Below are 16,375 nucleotides of genomic sequence, written 5' to 3' on the forward strand. Positions count from 1 at the left end.
AACCTGAAAATAAAAGGTTGGAGAACCATTTACCATTCAAATGGTCCTCAGAAGAAAGCAGGGGTAGCCATCCTTATATCAGATAAACTAAAATTTATCCTGAAGACTATAGTGAGAGATGAAGAGGGACACTATATCATACTTAAAGGATCGATCCAACAAGAGGACTTAACAATCCTCAATATATATGCCCCGAATGTGGGAGCTGCCAAATATTTAAACCAATTAATAACCAAACTGAAGAAATACTTAGATAATAATACACTTATACTCGGTGACTTCAATCTAGCTCTTTCTATACTCGATAGGTCTTCTAAGCACAACATCTCCAAAGAAACGAGAGCTTTAAATGATATACTGGACCAGATGGATTTCACAGATATCTACAGAACTTTACATCCAAACTCAACTGAATACACATTCTTCTCAAGTGCACATGGAACTTTCTACAGAATAGACCACATACTGGATCACAAATTGGGTCTGAACCAATACCAAAAGATCGGGATCGTCCCCTGCATATTCTCAGACCATAATGCCTTGAAATTAGAACTAAATCACAACAAGAAGTTTGGAAGGACCTCAAACACGTGGAGGTTAAGGACCATCCTTCAAAAAGATGAAAGGGTCAACGAGGAAATTAAGGAAGAATTAAAAAGATTCACAGAAACTAATGAGAATGAAGATACAACCATTCAAATCTTTGGGATGCAGCAAAAGCAGTCCTGAGGGGGAAATACATCGCAATACAAGCATCCATTCAAAAACTGGAAAGAACTCAAATACAAAAGCTAAACTTACACATAAAGGAGCTAGAGAAAAAAGAGCAAATGGACCCTACGCCCAGCAGAAGAAGAGAGTTAATTAAAATTCGAGCAGAACTCAATGAAATCGAGACCAGAAGAACTGTGGAACAGATCAACAGAACCAGGAGTTGGTTCTTTGAAAGAATTAATAAGATAGATAAACCATTAGCCAACCTTATTAAAAAGAAGAGAGAGAAGACTCAAATTAATAAAATCATGAATGAGTGAATCATGAATCACTACCAACACCAAGGAAATACAAACGATTTTAAAAACATATTATGAAAAAAAAAAAACATATTATGAACAGCTATACGCCAATAAATTAGGCAATCTAGAAGAAATGGACGCATTCCTGGAAAGCCACAAACTACCAAAACTGGAACAGGAAGAAATAGAAAACCTGAACAGGCCAATAACCAGGGAGGAAATTGAAGCAGTCATCAAAAACCTCCCAAGACACAAGAGTCCAGGGCCAGATGGCTTCCCAGGGGAATTCTATCAAACGTTTAAAGAAGAAATCATACCTATTTTACTAAAGCTGTTTGGAAAGATAGAAAGAGATGGAGTACTTCCAAATTCGTTCTATGAGGCCAGCATCACCTTAATTCCGAAACCAGACAAAGACCCCACGAAAAAGGAGAATTACAGACCAATATCCCTGATGAGCATGGATGCAAAAATTCTCAGCAAGATACTAGCCAATAGGATCCAACAACACGTTAAGAAAATTATTCACCATGACCAAGTAGGATTTATCCCCGGGACACAAGGCTTGCTCAACACTCGTAAAACCATCAATGTGATTCATCATATCAGCAAGAGAAAAACCAAGAACCATATGATCCTCTCATTAGATGCAGAGAAAGCATTTGACAAAATACAGCATCCATTCCTGATCAAAACTCTTCAGAGTGTGGGGATAGAGGGAACTTTCCTCGACATCTTAAAAGCCATCTACGAAAAGCCCACAGCAAATATAATTCTCAATGGGGAAGCACTGGGAGCCTTTCCCCTAAGATCAGGAACAAGACAGGGATGTCCACTCTCACCACTGCTATTCAACATAGTATTGGAGGTCCTAGCCTCAGCAATCAGACTACAAAAAGACATTAAAGGCATTCAAATTGGCAAAGAAGAAGTCAAACTCTCCCTCTTCGCCAATGACATGATACTCTACGTAGAAAACCCAAAAGCCTCCACCCCAAGATTGGTAGAACTCATATAGCAATTTGGTAGCGTGGCAGGATACAAAATCAATGCCCAGAAATCAATGGCATTTTTATACACTAACAATGAGACTGAAGAAAGAGAAATTAAGGAGTCAATCCCATTTACAATTGCACCCAAAAGCATAAGATACCTAGGAAGAAACCTAACCAAAGAGGTAAAGGATCTATACCCTAAAAACTATAGAACACTTCTGAAAGAAATTGAGGAAGACACAAAGAGATGGAAAAATATTCCATGCTCATGGATTGGCAGAATTAATATTGTGAAAATGTCAATGTTACCCAGGGCAATTTACACGTTTAATGCAATCCCCATCAAAATACCAGGGACTTTCTTCAGAGAGTTAGAACAAATTATTTTAAGATTTGTGTGGAATCAGAAAAGACCCCGAATAGCCAGGGGAATTTTAAAAAAGAAAACCATAACTGGGGGCATCACAATGCCAGATTTCAGGTTGTACTACAAAGCTGTGGTCATCAAGACAGTGTGGTACTGGCACAAAAACAGACACATAGATCAATGGAACAGAATAGAGAACCCAGAAGTGGACCCTGAAATGTACGGTCATCTAATATTCGATAAAGGAGGAAAGACTATCCATTGGAAGAAAGACAGTCTCTTCAATAAATGGTGGTGGGAAAATTGGACATCCACATGCAGGAGAATGAAACTAGACCACTCTCTTGCACCAGACACAAAGATAAACTCAAAATGGATGAAAGATCTAAGTGTGAGACCAGATTCCATTAAAATCCTAGAGGAGAACACAGGCAACACCCTTTTTGAACTCGGCCACAGTAACTTCTTGCAAGATACATCCTTGAAGGCAAAAGAAACAAAAGCAAAAATGAACTATTGGGACTTCATCAAGATAAGAAGCTTTTGCACAGCAAAGGATACAGTCAACAAAACTAAAAGACAACCTACAGAATGGGAGAAGATATTTGCAAATGACTTATCAGATAAAGGGCTAGTTTCCAAGATCTATAAAGAACTTATTAAACTCAACACCAAAGCAACAAACAATCCAATCATGAAATGGGCAAAAGACATGAACAGAAATCTCACAGAGGAAGACATAGACATGGCTAAGACGCACATGAGAAAATGCTCTGCATCACTTGCCATCAGGGAAATACAAATCAAAACCACAATGAGATACCACCTCACACCAGTGAGAATGGGGAAAATTAACAAGGCAGGAAACCACAAATGTTGGAGAGGATGCGGAGAAAAGGGAAGCCTCTTACACTGTTGGTGGGAATGTGAACTGGTGCAGCCACTCTGGAAAACTGTGTGGAGGTTCCTCAAAGAGTTAAAAATAGATCTGCCATACGACCCAGAAATTGCACTGTTAGGGATTTACCCCAAAGATTCAGATGCAATGAAATGCCAGGACACCTGCACCCCGATGTTTCTAGCAGCAATGGCCACAATAGACAAACTGTGGAAGGAGCCTCGGTGTCCATCGAAAGATGAATGGATAAAGAAGATGTGGTTTATGTATACAATGGAATATTACTCAGCCATTAGAAACGACAAATACCCACCATTTGCTTCAACGTGGATGGAACTGGAGGGTATTATGCTGAGTGAAGTAAGTCAATCGGAGAAGGACAAACAGTGTATGTTCTCATTCATTTGGGGGATATAAATAATAGTGAAAGGGAATATAAGGGAAGGGAGAAGAAATGTGTGGGAAATACCAGAAAGGGAGACAGAACATGAAAGACTCCTAACTCTGAGAAATGAACTAGGGGTGGTGGAAGGGGAGGGCGGGGGGTGGAGGTGAATGGGTGACGGGCACTGAGGGGGACACTTGACGGGATGAGCACTGGGTGTAATTCTGTATGTTGGTAAATTGAACACCAATAAAAATTAATTTATTAAAAAAAAAAGAAAATCATTACAAAATATATTTATAGTATTGTATTATAAAAAATTATCATACAAATGGACCCATGCAGTACAAGCCCATGTTGTTCCAGGGTCAACTGTAGTTTAATACATCAATATTTACTGCATTACAAATTAAAACTAAGCACTTAAAAATATTTATTAATCCATTTTTAAAAATAGCATAACAATAATGAATAACACATTTAAAACAAACAAAACGGGATCCCTGGGTGGCTCAGCAGTTTGGCACCTGCCTTCGGCCAAGGACGTGATCCTAGAGTCCCGGGATTGAGTCCCGCATCGGGCTCCCTGCATGGAGCCTGCTTCTCCCTCTGCCTGTGTCTCTGCCTCTCTGTGTGTGTGTGTGTCTCATGAATAAATAAATAAAATATTTTAAAAAAATAAAAAAAATAATAAAATTTTCTGCAAGAAGAGCAGCATTGTTTTACATTTTTTGTAAATCTCTTTGATATCCAGCCAACCAGAAGATAGCTGGATTCTCATATCTGCTGTAGATTCAATCTGTCATTAAATCACATGCCATGTAGTCTCTGGAAAACTCTATTTTACATTTATGAGAGAATGAAAACAAACCAAATGATGGCTTAGTATTATTTTGAAAAGTTTTGACCCTGTAGAATCCCTGAAAGGATTGTGGGCATCTCCAGGATTTTAGGACTGCACTGGAAAAATTGTTTTGTTTTTTTTTTTTGAAAAATTGTTGCATTAAAAATTACACAAGTGAGGTAGCAGAGAGTACACATTCCACTGAACATGGTTATGCCATAGGTAGATGTTGAGGCACCCAGTCTTTTTGATTTTGGCCTTTGGCATCTTTCTAACCTGGGAAGCCATGTCATGATATTCTTATATGTAAGTAACACTCTGTTGCTAGTTGACAAGTCTCCAGCACCTGTTGCTCATATTCTTCCTATTGCTATTTATTGCTGCTGTATATGCACCCTGTGCCCAAGGATAGGGACTTTCCAGCCTCTGAAACTTGGGGGAAGGGGGCTAGGGAGACATGCTAGCAATCAGCACAGACTTGACCTAGGCCTAGTCGTCGGAACATAACCAATTTTCACATGACTTAGCTGCACCTTCATCAGTCAATTGACCACAATTCTTTGTTTGGATCGCTGAAGGAGAATCAAGCTTCTTTATCAGCTCAGAGCAAGATTTTGGGCATAGCATATATGCAGAGTCATATTAAATCCAGAGAGAGTTCCTCTTTGTCAGGCACTTTATCTATTGTTCTTTTTAATCCAGGCTAGGCAATAGCGAAATGATACTGTTTATATTCCATACTTATTACAAAAGACAGATTTTTTCTTTTTTAAATAAACTTTGTATATAATTAAGGTATACAAGATGATCTGACATACATACACACAATAAAAGCACCACTACAGTCAAGCTAGTTAAAACATAATATCCCAGCAGTTCATCATTTTTGTGTGTGATGAGAGCACCTGAAAATCTACTCTCTTAGCAGCTTTCCAGTATTGAATAAATGTATTAACTATAGTCATTGCTCTAGATCCCTAGACTTATTCACTCTACATACTGCAACTTTGTACCCTTTGATCGACATCTTGCCATTTCCCCTACTTCCCTGACCCTCATAAAACTAAAAATAGAATTACCATATAATCTAGCAATCCATCTTCTGCATAGATATCTAAAGGAAATAAAATCAGTACCGTAAAGAGATAGCTGTGCGCCCATATTCATTGCAATATTATTCACAATAGCCAAGACATGGGCAGCCCCGGTGGCACAGCAGCTTAGTGCCGCCTGCAGCCCTGGGTTTGATCCTGGAAACCTGGGATCGAGTTCCACGTCAGGTTCCCGGCATGGCACCTGCTTCTCTCTCTCTGTCTGTGTCTCTGCCTCTCTCTCTTTCTATGAATAAATAAATAAATAATCTTTAAAAAAAAACACAATAGCCAAGACATGTAAAAAACTGAAGTATCTGTTGATGGATGAATGAATTAAGAACATGTGGTGTGTGTGTACAGTGGAAAATTGTTCAGCCTTAATAATGAGGAAATATGCCATTTGCAACAAAACGATGAACTTGGAGATAGTATGCTAGGTGAAAGGAGCTAGACACAGAAGGAAAAACACTTCATGATCTCACTCATACGGGGAATCTAAAAAACTCGAACAGAGAGTAAGCTGTAAGAGTAAACAAAACACAATACACCCACAATCACTAGGAAACACCCCAAATATAGAATCATGGCATCTTCAAGAAAGACTGAGGGTGGGGAAGGTACAAAAGGAATTTTAACTTCCATATTTTTCCTTTTATTAAAAAAATTTAAGGCAAACATAACTAAATGTTAATACTTATTAATTATATGTGGCAGCATTTGGGTGTGTACTGTTGTGGCCCAAGATCGCGAATCCGAGAAACCACCAAGGAGCCGACACAGATGCAATCACACGAGGGTTTATTACAAGCTAGAGCCTGGGTCCAAGTATACCCGATGCAGAGGAGCAGGGACTTGGACCCCGAGAGTAAGAGGCTTAGCAACTTTATAGGGGCCAGTGGCCAATGGGATACGCAGAAAGTTGCACAGTCATGCTGGTCCACTCGCAGGTGGCCGATTGAATTACATTTTACCCTAAAGTATCCATTTGAACTGGCCTATCACTGAGCCGTATTTCCGTTTAGGGTGTGCCTTGGTCTTTGACTAGGGCGGGGCAGTGCCCTAAGTAATAAGCAGGTCAGCACAAGGCGGATGCAGCAGAGTCAGTCCTGCTCTGCTTGTCCAGGGATAGGGGATTTTGTTAAATTTCCTGGGTCCCACATTCCCCCCTTTTTCAGAGAATCCTATGCAGGACCCAATCATGGGTCCAGGTTGCTCTCAGAGTGAGCTAGGGGAATGATTAAACCAGGATTCTCACCAACCTTGTTGCTGTTCTCGCTCTCATTTACATTTAAGGCAGCACATAACCCCCCACCCTTTGTTGTAAGACAACTAATTTTAATTTCCTTCTATTTTGAAGGACAACCTTGGACTAGGGAGTCTTGGAGGTGGGAAATAAGTGAGAATGGCACAGTCTTAGCTTTAGGGGATTGTCCTTGTCTGGTTGTCTTTTTCATTCTGTAACAAAGTCCTTGAGAACAGTGTGTGGGTCAGCTGGCCGGACGTGTGTGTAGTGGACCCAGGGAGTAATCCCGTCAACCTTGAGAGCGGTGGGAGTGGTCAGGATCACAATGTAGGGTCCCTTTCAGTGAGGTTGAAGTGTCTGGTGTTGGTATCTCTGCACGTATACCCAGTCACCTAGCCGATATTGATGGGGGTCCAGGGGTGGCCCAGTCTCATAGAGGGCCCTCAGTTTAGGCCACACCTGCTCATAGGTTCGTTGTAACATTTGGAGGGAGAAAAGAAGTTGGTGATCATCAAATTCAGCAAGCACCTCAGGTTTTAAATTGGGGATAACAGGTGGAGGAAGAGCGAACATGATTTTGTAGGGAGTCAGTCCCATCTTATATGGGGAGTTCCTCACCCTATATAGGGCAAAGGGGAGGAGAGTCACCCAGTCCCCACCAGTCTCCAGGGCTAATTTAGTTAAGGTCTCCTTTAATGTTCTATTCATCCTCTACCTGTCCTGAGCTCTGGGGCCTATATGCACAATGTAATTTCCAATCTGCCCCAAGTACTAGTGCCACTCCTTGTGTTACCTTAGAGATGAATCCTGGGCCGTTGTCTGACCCAATTCTAACGGGAAAACCATATCTCGGTACGATGTCTTCCAGCAGTTTCTTGGTCATGATCTGTGCCATTTCATGTTTGGTGGGAAATGCCTCTGTCCATCCTGAAAAAGTATCTACAAACACTAGTAAATACCTATACCCGAATTTTCCAGGTTTTACCTCAGTGAAGTCCACTTCCCAGGATGCTCCTGGGCGGTCCCCTCAGAGCCGGGTGCCCGGGGTTAGATCCATCGGTGGAGGCATTTGTTAATTGGCGTGTGCGGCAGCTTGCCACAATCTGTTCGATCTTTGCTCGAGAGTCTTTAATAGTGATCTTTGCATGTCGTATGAGGTCTTCCATCTTCCTTGTTCCCATGTGAGTACTCCGATGCATTTTGGATAGGACTCGCCATCCTAGTTCCTATGGCAAGATGATGCTGGAGTCTGTGGCCCTCCACCAACCACGCAAGCACTGGGTCATAGGCAAGCGTTTGATCCAGTGTAAGTCAGCATCAGTATAGTTGGGGGTGTCAGGCAGGGTCGGTGCCCCCGGATCAGGTAGCGTGGTAGCTAAGACCTGGGTCACCAGAAGGGCCGCCTCTTTTGCTTTTAAATCAGCTAGCTGGTATCCCCTGGCTACTTGCATGTCTGCCTTTTGGTGCCCCGGACAATGGATGATGGCTAGGGCCTTGGGCAGCCAGAGCGCCCTCAGGAGTTCAAGAATCTCTGTTTTGTTTTTAACAGTCTTTCCCTCTGTTGTCAGAAGCCCTCTCTCCCTGTAAAGGGCTCCGTGGATGTGAGCGGTGGCAAAGGTGTACCTGCTGTCGGTGTAGATGTTTATTCATTTACCTTCCCCCATGGTCAGCGCCTTGGCCAGTGCGATCAGTTCCACCCGTTGAGCCGACGTTCGGCTGCCAGTGGCTCTGCCCAGACAGTCTCCATCTCCGTGGTAATGGCTACCCCCGTATATCTGAGTCCTTCTTGGACAAAACTGCTGCTGTCCGTGTACCAGGTGACGTCCGCATTCAGCAGTGGCTGGTCCTGGAGATCAGCTCTGATTCCATGCACCTGTGCCAAAATTTCTTGACGGTCATGCAGAGGGGTGTCCCAGGCTGGGTTAGGGAGTAGCGTTGCCGGATTCAGGGTTGTTGGTGGCTTAAATAAAATTCTGGTAGGGGTTAGCAGCAGGCTCTGATAATGGGTCAGACGGGCATTGCTGATCCAGTGGTCTGGGGGCTGTTTCAGTACCCCTTCAATACCATGTGGGGTGGTAACATGCAGTTCTTGCCCCATGGCCAATTTGTCTGTGTCCTTGACCATAGTGGTCACCACAGCAATAATTTTTAAGCATGGGGGCCATCCAGCGGCCACCGTGTCCAGCTTTTTGGAGAGACAGGCTATGGGTCTCTTCCAAGGATCTAAGTACTGGACAAGGACCCCTTTTGCCACCCCGTCTTTCTCGTCCACATACAGGTAGAAGGGCTTGGCTAGATCGGGCAGACAGCAAGGCCTTTTTAAGGTCATTAAAGGCTCCGTTCATGGCCTCTGTCCATTCAAAATTTTGTTGGTGCCTGGTGGCCTCATACAGGGGTCTGGCCATCTCGGCAAAACCTGGAATCCATAAGTGACAGAACCCTGCTGACCCCAGGAATTCACGTACCTGGCAGACGGTTTGCAGTTGTGGGATTCTTAAGACAGTTTCCTTCCGTGCATTTGCCAACCATCTTTGTCCATCTTTTAATTTGTACCCAAGTTAGCTCACCTCTGTTCTGCAGATCTGGGCTTTTTTAGCTGAGGCCCGGTATCCTAGGGCCGCTATGGTCTGGAGCAAGTCCCTGGTGCCTCGCAGGCATGTGTCCTGGTCCTCTGCTGCCAACAGGATATCATCTACATATTGTAATAAAGTCAAATGAGGATTCTCGGAACGGAACCCACCCAAGTCTTCGTGTAAGGCCTCAATGAAGATAGTCGGTGAATTTTTGAATCCTTGTGATAGTCGAGTCAAGGTGAGCTGGCCATTGATGCCTTTCTCAGGGTCCATCCATTAAAAGGTGAAGAGGTCTTGGCTCTTGGGCACTAAAGGCAGGCTGAAAAAGGCATCTTTTAAATCTAATACCGTATACCAAGTTTTGTCTGGAGGCAGGGTGGAGAGGAGGGTGTATGGGTTTGGGACCATAGGTGCATATCCTCTACTCACTGGTTGACTTCCCTCAAGTCCTGGACTGGCCTGTAATCGTTAGAGTGTGGTTTCTGAACTGGCAGCAAGGGAGTGTTCCCTGCCGATTGGCAGGGCCTTAATATGCTTGAGTCCAATAGTCGCCGTATGTGGCGTGTGATTCCTTTTCATGCTACTAGAGGCATGGGGTATTGGCAGACCCTGACAGGGTCTGCCCCCGGCTTTAGTTCTATGTACATGGCTGGTTGATGCTGGGCCAGCCCAATTCTCCCAGTTTCTGCCCACGCTTGGGGAAATTCCCGCAGCCAACAGTCAATGTCAGTCATTGGGGCTGAGGGCATTGGTGGAGATGATATTCGTCTTCTAAACTCAGGACAAGCACCTGAATCGGGTGCCCTTTCTTGTTTAGGACTTTTGCCCCTTCGAGGTGGAAGCAAATTTGCGCCCCCATCTTGGTGAGCAAATCCCGACCTAACAATGGGTAGGGACACTCAGGGATGACCATGAAGGAGTGGGATACCCAGCCCATGCCGAGATCCACAGTTCTTCGGGTAGTCCATGAGTATTGTTTGGTGCCCGTGGCCCCTTGCACCCATGAAGTTTTGTTTGCCAATTTTCCTTGGGGTTGTAATAAAACTGAATGTTGTGCCCCAGTGTCCACTAGGAATTCAACAGGTTGCCCCTCCACTTTAAGAGCTACTCTGGGCTAGGGGAGGGGTGCCGAACCCTGACTCCCCTAATTGTCCAGGTCCTCCATTTCTAAGATCTTGGCAGGGACCTTAAATCTTTTGTTAGGGCAGTTTTTCACCCAATGGCCCTCCTCTTTGCAATAAGCACATTGGTTTTTGTTCAGCTTAGGGCGCTCCCAAGGGGTACCAGGGCCATCCTCCTTACCTGTCCCTGAAGCCAGCTTCTTGAGGTGCCTCGGTCTTTCCTGTGGGTCATCCATGGTTGTGGCCAGCAGGATCTTGGCCAGGCTTCAGGTCTGCCGGTCACTTAGTTTGGGTTGTTGTTCTTCCGGACTTTCTCTATTATTATAGAATCGTTCTGCCACTATCAGTAAGTCCTGCAAGCTCTTCTCTCCCAGTCGCTCTACTCTTTGCAATTTATTTTTAATATCCGGAGCAGCCTGGTTAACAAAAGCCATGATAATTGCGGCCTTTGTTTCCGGAGCTTCTGGGTTCATAGGGGTGTACTGCCTAAAAACCTCTATGACTCTCTCTAAGAAGGCTGCTGGACTCTCATCCTTACCCTGCCTCACATCATAGACCTTGGCCAGATTGATAGGCTTGTGCGCGGCAGCCTGGAGACCTGCCCTAGAGTCTGGCGGTGGACCCGGGGTCTCTTCTTACCTTCAGCCCAGTTGTGCGCTTTGGGGAGTAAAAATGGTTTTAGCCAAGGAGGGGAATTCTCAATCATGTCCTGCCAGATCAGGATGTAGGGAACCTGGTCAGAGTGGCCGTCCGGTTTGTCCCTGAAGATCACGGTCTTAACCTGTAAGATAATAGGCAGGTGAAAAGTTCCTTCCTGGGGCCATCCCACGTCAAAGGTTGGCCATTCTGATATACAATAAATTTGGAATCTCTTTCTCCGTATGTCTATGCTCAGAATACGAGCTCTTTCCCTAACATCCGAGAAGTGAGAGAGCATAAGAGATAGGGGAGTGGTTTCTGTCTCCCCCATTATGTCCCCAATCCACACCAAGACACAGACAGTAAAGACGATTAATAAGGACCCAACAACACAGACGAATGCACAGTTAACAAGGACAGAGTAACACAGACAAATGTGCAAACAGTTAACAAGAACACGGTAACAGACAAATGTTCCATGCGGCCGCAGAGACAAAACAGAGAGTAACCTGAGGGCTGGCAGCTGGCCCTCCTTACAGATGAGGACCCCGTCCTCCAGGCAGGGGCAAAGGACGTCTCAAGACCCCTGGTCGACAGCCCACCAGCATGTCTGCCTAAGCCAATGCCGACCCAATACAGATTGGAATTCCTACAGGTAAAGTACAGTTTAGAGCTCTCAGAAAATATGTGCGCAAAAGGTGGAAAAAGTTGAGTGTACTCACCACACGTGAAACCCTCTGGATGGGGGCCTGGGGGTTTCTCGGATCCCGGACAAGCCCCCAAATGTTGTGCCCCAAATCGCAAATCCGAGAAACACCAAGCTGACACCGATGCAAACACATGAGGGTTTATTTACAAGCTCGAGCCTGGGTCCAAGTATACCCGACGCAGAGGAGCAGGGACTTCGACCCGGAGACTAAGAGGCTTAGCAACTTTATAGGGGCCAGTGGCCAATGGGATACGCAGAAAGTTGCACAGTCATGCTGGTCCACTCGCAGGTGGCCAATTGAATTACATTTTACCCTAAAGTATCCATTTGAACTGGCCTATCACTGAGCTGGATTTCCGATTAGAGTGTGTCCTGGGCTTGACTAGGGTGGGGCAGTGCCCTAAGTAATAAGCAGGTCAGCACAAGGCGGGTGCAGCACAAAATAGAGTCAGTCCTGCTCTGCTTGTCCAGGGGTAGGGGATTTTGTTAAATTTCCTGGGTCCCACATGTACGGGCAAATAAAAATTAAAAATAAAAGGCTTAATTCTCCCTGTTAAAAATGAAGGAAGAGGGGAGCCTGGGTGGCTCAGTGGGTTGTCTGCCCTCAGCTCAGGTCATAATCCCAGGGTCCTGAGACTGAGCCCCATGTTGGGCTCCCTGCTCTGTGGAGATCTGCTTCTCCCTCTCTGTACCCTTCCACCCCCCTCATGCTTTCCCTTTCTCTCTCTCAAATAAATAAAATTGTTTTAAGAAAAAAATGAGATTCTCTTCTCCCTTTCCTTAGTGTGTTTTCTCTAGAAAACTTGTATGTTTGAGATATATGTAAATCTTTTTAAAGCCCACCCCCCCACCCCACCCCACCCCCCACCCCCCGATTTATAACTCAGGAATGTTTTCCTCAAGAAGCTGAGGAACATCTTCTTGAAATGTAAATGTCAGGGGAGATAGCATCCTTATTTCCCAGGTCCTGTGGGAGAAGAGGTGCCTAATTTTGGTGGGTTCCTTGCTCCCAACTGCAAAACTACTTGCTCTCATAAAGATATGAGAAGTTGGTTTTTCCTTTATTACAAAGCCAAGTAACATTCATGGCTACTCCAACTCCCAAGCAAATTTAGGATGAACTGTATGTGACAATGTTTTCAAGTCCTCCTGCTTGAGGACTAGTTTTATCGTTTATCCTGAAGATATATATGTGATAGGTTATATCTACCTGGCTATACAAAACAGTGAGATTTATTTCTCTGTAATCTGTTAGCAGATTGCCTGTGATGAATAATCACATTCTAGTTTAATGCTTATGCAAATAATAAAATTCTTCTCTTTCTCTACCTTTGTGGAGAGGTTTATTGGGTTGGGAGATTTTGTTTTTAATTTTATTTCCCCAACAGATGTTTATTCTATTACTCTTTGTACTTCCTGTGTTTTTTCAAATTAGGAAGAAAAAGATACTTTTCCTGGACAATTTCTCAAAAATGTTGACTACTTTCCTATACTTCTTTTACCTATAAGCAAACTTCATTATATTTAGCAAATAAGCCATTTATCCTAAATGTCTGGAAAACTGTATTGAGACCTTAGTATTAAATACATTTAAAAAATAAGAAGCTTCAGAAGAAGATTTTATTTTTTTAAGTAATCTCCATACCTAACATGGGACTTGAACTCGCAACCCCAAGATCAAGAGTTGCATGCTTTTCCAACTGAACCAGACAGGTGCCCCCTGAAGAAGAGTCTAAAATCTAAAACACTAAACTGTAAAAAATTAAAAAAATAAATAAATAAATAAAACACTAAACTGTGGAAGGAGCCAGGATGTCCTTTGACAGATGAATGGATAAAGAAGATGTGGTGTATGTTTACAATGGAATATTATTCAGCCATCAGAAAGGATGAATACCGGGGCACCTGGGTGGCTGAGTGGTTGAGTGTCTGCCTTTGGCTCAGGTTGTGATCCCAGGGTCCTAGAATTGAGTCTCGCATCAGGCTCTCCACAGGGAGCCTGCTTCTCCCTCTGTGTATGTCTCTGCCTCTCTCTGTGTGTCACTCAAATAAATAAATAAAATCTTAAAAAAAAAAAAAAAGAAAGGATGAATGCCTACCATTTGCTTCAACATGGTTGGAACTGGAGGGTATTAAGCTGAGTGAAATAAGTCAATCAGAGAAAGGCAATCATCATGTGGTTTCACTCATATGTGGAATATAAGAAATAGTGAAAGGAACTATAAGAGAAAGGAAGGAAACTGAGTGGGGAAAAATTAGAGAGGAAGACAAACCATGAGAGACTCCTAACTCTGGGAAACAAACAAAGCATTGCAGAAGGGGAGGTGGGTGCAGAGAGGGGGCGACTGGGTGACAGACATTAATGAGGGCACTTGATGGTTTGAGCACTGGGTGTTATACTGTATGTTGGCAAATTGAATTTAAATAAAATATTTTAAAAATAATAAGATGCAAAACACTAAAATAGAATTAATAGAGGATTTCCTATTTTCCCATAAAAAGTATTTTTAAACTATAACGTGATTTATTTTTTCCAGCTTTATTGAGGTATAATTTTTTTTAAAGATTTTATTATTCATTCATGAGAGACACACAGAGAGAGAGGCAGAGACATTGGCAGAGGGAGAAGTAGGCTCCCCGTGGGGAACCCGATGCAGGACTCGATCCCAGGACCCAGGATCATGATCTGAGCCAAAGGCAGATGCTCAACCACTGAGCCACCCAGGTGCCTCTATTGAGGTATAATTGACAAATAAAAATTGTATGTATTTAAAGCATACAATGTCATACCTTGGTATATATGTATATGAAATAATTACAATAATCAAGCTGATTAACATACCTGTCACCTCACATTGCCACCTTGTATGGGTGTGTGTGGGGGGGTGAGAATGATGTGATTTAAATTTTTTATTTTTTTAAATTTTAAAAAAACACTGCCAGTGTCTCCTGCCAACTCTCAACTTCTCTAAGACAGGAATCATTGTCTTATTTGCTGTTATACCCTAATACAGCGCTCCAAATACAGTGATTGGTACATAGAAGATGTCTAATAATTATTCCGTTGAATAAAGGAGAAGTTAAATATGTATATTCTTATAACAAAGCCAAAACATCAGCTATTGAAAGATAAACAGGACTCAGGTAGATAGATGATCTACAATCCACACATTCAATTCACATTGTATATAGACCTTTTTGTCTCCATAGTTTGTGTTTAGGTTTGTATAGGTGGCATTCACCTTTATCTCTATCTGGTTGGTTCTTCTTTACTTGGTTCTTCATTTCTCATTCTTTCTTGGTCTGCCACTATCCTCCAATGCCTCTTTTCTTCTTCTTAATGCCTTTCCTTTGGAGTACACTTTTTTTTTTTTTACTTTTTTTTTTTTTTTGAGTAGAATTACAGATTGCTTATTTCCAATTTAAAAGCAAATGAGTTAAATTGTATATTAAGGGGAACCTGGCTAAAAAAAAATAAAATAAAAAATAAGGGGAACCTGGCTGACTCAGAGCATGTGACTCTTGATCTCAGTGTTGCAGTTTCAAGCCCCACATTGGGTGTGGAGATGACTTCAAAATAAAATCTTAAAAAGAAAAATACATTAATTAAATCATGTAAAAATTTGATAATAATTTGTATCAGTGGTCATTGATAAGAAGACCTGTGCCCTTTTTGACTAAGCTTAATCAAACTCTTGATAAGGTTTTAAGTTAGAAAATAAGACTTCCAGTTTTTGGTTCTACATGTAAGGAGCCTAGAAATTTCCGCTTTGTCCTAACAACCAGTAAAAAGCTTAAGAGACTGAAAAATCAATAACTCTTCTTGGATCCAACTCTTCTTGGACAGCAAACCAATGTTCCCAAGATTGGAGAAACCTATAGGTGAATACAGGGAGTGGGTTTACCAGAGTAGAGAGTCACAAATGGAAACCACCACAGGAAACTGCCAGGTTAGGATATTTAAACTGTAATAGACAAATTGTTGGAGGCTGAATAGGGGCAAATATGAGAGTTAAAAACTCCAGGAGAGTTCAAATACACAAGAGACATTACACTTTTGTGAGTTATACATCCAGGAACGAACTCAAACAGGCTTTCACAGTAAATATCAGAGAAAAAATGGCTGGTAGAGGGAGAGGAAAAGAAACCAATTTGAAATATACCATAGCACTCTGTTCTTAACAAGGCCTGCCTTCAGGGATAACTAGTTAACCAGAGCCTAACTGAACTCGAAGAAGGAAAATATCCAACTCCAGCCCACTCTAGCCATCCTGCCCCACCTTAGCAGGGAGAAAAAACCAAAAATACTTGTGAATTTCAAAGTCCAGAGAAATAGGCTGAGATTGAGCCTAATCATAGGACTATAGAATGGACTATATAGGGCCTAATCATAGACTATAGAATGGACTATATGGGACCTAATCATAGGACTATAGAATGCTTCCCTTACTGCCATACTTTTTCACCACATTACTGAAGGTCTATTTAGAG

General features: G+C 42.7%; 1 protein-coding gene across 2 annotated transcripts in view; it reads right to left on the bottom strand.

The window, feature by feature from the left end:
• The window catches only part of RESF1 (retroelement silencing factor 1), an 88,110-nt gene that overhangs the window by 12,019 nt on the left and 59,716 nt on the right, over positions 1-16,375 (bottom strand). The window contains exon 6 of one of the 2 annotated variants that reach the window (XM_072765623.1): positions 6,381-11,317. The exons of the other annotated variant lie outside the window; for it this stretch is intronic. The gene's annotated coding sequence lies outside the window, so the exon portion shown is untranslated. Of the gene's footprint in view, positions 1-6,380; positions 11,318-16,375 lie in introns of those variants that run through there. 2 annotated transcript variants of the gene reach the window in all.

The sequence above is a fragment of the Vulpes vulpes genome, chromosome 8 (assembly GCF_048418805.1).
Source record: "Vulpes vulpes isolate BD-2025 chromosome 8, VulVul3, whole genome shotgun sequence".
In the NCBI taxonomy this organism is placed as follows: Eukaryota; Metazoa; Chordata; class Mammalia; order Carnivora; family Canidae; genus Vulpes; species Vulpes vulpes.